The sequence below is a fragment of the Cynara cardunculus genome (assembly GCF_001531365.2).
Source record: "Cynara cardunculus var. scolymus isolate 2C chromosome LG 11, CcrdV1, whole genome shotgun sequence".
Classification (NCBI taxonomy): Eukaryota; Viridiplantae; Streptophyta; class Magnoliopsida; order Asterales; family Asteraceae; genus Cynara; species Cynara cardunculus.
The window spans coordinates 6,815,674-6,821,147 of record NC_037538.1 but is presented as its reverse complement, the minus strand read 5'-3'; positions in this window follow the sequence as shown (position 1 = coordinate 6,821,147).

Sequence of the window (5,474 nt, the reverse complement as noted above, 5' to 3'; positions counted from 1 at the left end):
AAAGAATCTCTTTAATTGCAGTTTTTCAATCTGGACGGTGAATGAGACGTACATCCACAGCTTGGTTCACAGATTCCTTTCAACTTTTCTTCGTATCCCAGCTGGCGCATACCAACCTCTCACCTCTACCATTTACTATATTTTCCATACTACCTACCTGCTCATATATTCTCAACTCAAAAGGGGTGGCGCCACAAACAATCGCCTAGCTTCTCTTAACAAGTATCAGACTTTTACTGGCCATTTCTGTATTAGAAATCGGATGTAGTCATACTGATTCATGATGCGAAATTGATTCTTAATTTGCATCCTACGTATATGCTACTGCGCAATGACTTCTCTTACCACCTTGTTGCTCTCATGGAAAGAAACTAACGATAAATGTTTTTTGTGTTGATTTTATTCAATTCATATCAAACCCTACTCGTTCTAGTTTCCTAAGCTTCTAACATATTTCAATTACTTCATCATCATCATATATCATCTACACTGCAAACTCTTAATTTCTACTATCATCTCCAACACATTCAAACATGGTGCATCCATATTATTGTATGCATGCCAGAGTATAAACTTCTTGTAAACAAATGTGCATGATACTTCAATTAACAGGAATTGTCGATTTTTGAACCAACTACTAATTGTATGCATCTAATAACTTGTTATCATGATATAACAAAATTAGTTTTATAGAACGCCTAAAATGTTTAAACTTCCTAATCAAATACTTTATAGGACTTCAGTTTATAGGACCCAACCAAAAAATGTCACATCTAAAAATGTTGCAATAGATTTATAGGATGTTTTTAAGCGTTCTTTTAACGCTTTAAAAGTAAAGTGTTGCATTAATTATTCTATATGACGCTATTTAAAAAAGTGACTTGTTAAAATTTGAATTTAAAGTGTCATATAAAATTGCTAATAGAATAATTTATTTTAAAAGTTAAATTTGTGAAAACTTCAATTCTAAAAGGATCATGCATGTAATACTATTGTAACATTTTTAAATATGACGCTTTATAATTGATCCAATAAACTTAACTTCTAAAAGTATTCAATTAGTATGTGATTAGACATTCTAAGCATCATATAAAGTCAATTTTATTATAGTGAGCCTTGTAACTTCTATCAACAAAGTTGACCAATTTAATTCGACACAATAACTAACTCATTCTATTAACATTTTTATATGGTACTTTAGAAAAGGTTTATAAGATATTTTTCAAAAGTGCTAAAAAACTAATAAAACAACTTAATTATTTGTTATGTAGTATTAGGATACCTCAATTTGACTGATAAAACTTGTTAGATCGACTAACAATTTATGTAACATCGCTATATAAAACTCAAAATTGTTGACCTTAAGAGTCATATTTAAACACTCTATCAAATTTCCAAAAGAACCGCTAGACATCTTAAGAATCCCATTTTGTCGTAGTGTAGCTAAGATTTATTCTTTTTTTTACATATAAAGAAATAATTAAGCTTTAATTAAGTAGTCGAAATTAGGAAATTACAAGACAATAATGCAAGAAAAAACGATGTGATAATTGTTTAAAAATGTATAAATTTATTTAGTTATAATAATAAAAAATTATTTTCTTTTGATACCAAAAAAACTCGATTTTAATACTAAAAATACCGTATGAAAGGAAGGAGTCAAAGGATATATATATATATATATATATATATATATATGAGATTGGAGCATTTTGATGGTAAGCGTTAACGAAAGAAGAAATGTGGGTGGGTGGGAGGGATTCAACGGAAGTAGGAGGTTTATTAATTAATCGTCTTCCTTCAAATTATTACTCAATGTGATCATTGCCAATCATTATATGCAATTTTAAAAGCATTTAAATCTGTAATTTAATTCATTTTCAAGTATTGTGTTCGTTCAATTTAATTTCTCAACCACCCACCCCATTTTCAAATCCAAATTCCATCTAGCTTTATATGCATATTTGGTGATGTTTAGATACTTGACCTTTTAAAATGTTAGGTTCTAACTACCGATAACGTTTGGCAAAACACCCATTGGCAGCGGAGGAGGTGATTAATTGAAGGCGGGCCGAGCCCGACCTAACAAACTTAGTGTAGCAAAATCAAGACCTTTTTTAAAGGCTTGATATGTTGTACTTACCCACCATATAAACGGGTGAAACTTGCCATGATTAATGGATCTAAAAAGTGTTTTATCTTAGCTAAAAGAAATAGATCATATGTAAGATAATTCAAAATGCATCATTTTTCCAACATAAAATAAAACTTCGTACGTACATACACATGGGTTAAAAGAAATAATAATTTCACAAAATGTTAATGTCACATGAAATATTCTTAAATGCATCAATTAGAGGAATACACGGATAAAGTTCATGCTAACACAAAAATAGATAAGATTAATATAAAATAAACAACGTAGCATGCTCTTTTATTAACAATAGAAGGCGAGAGTCACATGCGTGCCTTAATCAAACCCAAAGAAATAACTAAAATAAGCAGATGGAGTATCAAACAAATTATGAATTACAAAAACTTACAAACTATAACTTTCAATGAAAAATTATATGTGATAACCGGGTTTTATCGGTTGTAATGTTTAGGGTTGATTTTGATCAATTGTGAAAGTTAAGGGGTTGTTTTGAAATTGAGTTTAAAATATTATCACCATCACCGGGTCATATATGTTAAGTGGGTTAATTGAGATAATTTTATTATCTTCTTGGGTTTTGTTGAGTTAAGAAAATGAAAAAAGTTGATGAGCCATTTTGGTCTCTGGTTTTCGAAGAAACAGAAGAGCGAAGAAGAAATGGAAGAAGTTGATTTTGTGTTTTTGACTCAATTAATTGTTGTTGTTAACATCTTCACATCTTTATGATCATAAGTTGAGTTTTACTTTGAAAACATCATTTAATGTGTTTTTGGGTGAAGAAACCAAAATGATGCTCTTATGATCATGAGAATATGTTATCGTATCAGTGTGATGCAATGAAGTTGATTTTTATCGCATGTGTGTGATGCGATGAAAAATGAAGTGCTATTTATCGCATCCTTGAGATGTGACATGTTTAGATTATTGCACTACTATGGTACGAGAAGCTACTGTTATCGCATTTATATGGTACGACAAATGTGTTTATCGCATCTATTGGATGCGACATGTTGAGGTGATCGCATCCATGAGGTGCGATAAGAGAGTTATCACATGTGTGTGATGCGATAAGAGAGTTATCACATGTTTTATGTTTAATGCGACAATTTTGATACCACAATGGGTTTGATGTGATAAGATGAAGTTGTTATTATACAAATATGATGCGACAAAGAGGTTTGTTTTAATAAAACACTGTTTATTTATTATTTATACAAATATGAGTTTTCTAAAAGTGTTTTCATGATTTTCACTCTATAATAGCAATCAAAAAGGATTTCTCACTAGAACTCGAGGTCTAACCCTCATTTTGTGTTCTAAAATGTGCATTACAGGTCGGACACAAATTAAAGATGAGGGAAAGGAAAAAAAATGTGAAGATATAATGATTGCTTTACATACGTAGATTTTGGAAGACGTTATATTTATTTATACTTGAGAACTTGTTATATTTACATGTCTAGGGTTTATATGGAAAAAAATTGTAGCTACTTTTGTAATGTAACAAGTTATACATTTGAGACCAGTCTGTAATTATTTGAATTTCATATTATACAAAATACGTGGATTATATACAAATATGAAATGGGGTGTTACAAAATATTAACGGACGCGAGGCTTATCGAAATTATTTATGTATCATTCATATATGCCATCAATTTTAAAAGACATAACTAAACCGACTGATTTTCTCGATAATGGTTATCAATATCCAATTTTTTTATGGGTCTGATTTAACGGAACATCTAGTCCATAAACCACTTATTAGATACACTGAATGTCAACATTAATATTTAGATGAAATCCATTTGGTTCTTTGAAAAAGAGGATTTTTGGGACGAAAATGATATCCCAATATCTTGTTCCATCATATTTTGAAATTAAGTTGTCTCGTCGTTTTTCATGTCATTAACTCATAAAACCAATCAAAAGATTCTTATCTCAAAGAATTCGTGAAATAATAATGATTAATCTTGTATGGTTAGAAAATAGTTATGATTATAACTACCGCTATCTCATCAAATATTGGGTATTGATGATTAATCAAATAATCAATATTTTCCTTAGATTTCAATACTATATCGGAATTTTGAAAAAAAAAAAAAAAGGAGTTGTGTCCATTTTAGCTTAATAATGTTGGGATTTATTTATAAATCCAATAATAATTATGGGCTTACATATTATTATATAATTATATTACGCTATTTAAGTAATGAGTTAATTATGTGATTAATTAAAGAGAGCCCATTAGAACCCAATTTGGTATGGACTTAATGAGAGGAAGCCCATTAGGTTATAATTAGGGTTTAATGGGAACCCTAATTATAACCTATATAAAGACGGCTAGGGTTATGGTTCCCACACACCAAAATCAATACGTTCATTCTCTCCCCATTGGAAGGACATCAAGGATTTTGCGTTGAGGAAAGCCATAATCTCGGATCTACGTTTCATACTCAAGCCTAACTAATGGAGACGGGTACGTATATTCTTATACGTATGTTCTTAATAATTCATTGTGATAATCTTCTTCTTTCCAACAAGTGGTATCAGAGCCAGGTTTTCACATTGAATTATTAGAAATAATTAGTTTTTTTTTTTGGTATAATTGTTTCGTAAGGTGAATCGTTTTGCTATGGGGATTTAAATTTTTTTTTATTCTGTCGCCAATGAGTCGAATGAATAATAAAAAAAAAACTTTTGGATTAGAGTAATCGTGTGAAACAATTTCGATGGATGGTTTTTTTTTTTTTTGGATATCAATGGTTTGAGATTTCTGCCGCCGTTTATTGTTCTTTAGATTCGTGATTATTATCATTTTTCGTTTCTCTAGAACTCAAGTTTGACAGCCATATATTGTATTAAATTGTTTATATATTTTTTTGTGATATCCATATAAACGTACTTTTTTTTTGGTGAAACTGATTACTACCATGACAATTGTTATATTTTATTATTGTTATTCGTTGTTGTTAACGGAAAAGAAGTTTTTTTTTTGTTTAAGATAATTTCTTTCGTTCAATAAAGATTATGTTATGGTTTTCGGAGGATTTTGTTTGTTAGTTGGGCTATTAAGAAATAAATAATATTTCCCATTGAAATTAAGTGTAAATTGTCTAAAACATTAGTTTCGATGGAGTAAAATTATATCAAGGTCCAAACTGTTTTATTATATTTGCACTTAATTGTCTTGTATTTTAAAATAAATTGATTGACATAATATAGTTGCCAAAGTAACCCCTGTTGTGACAATTAATTTGTTTTAAGGTATAAAGATGAGTATATTTGTTATTTATGCGAATAATGATTGGCCCAAAGG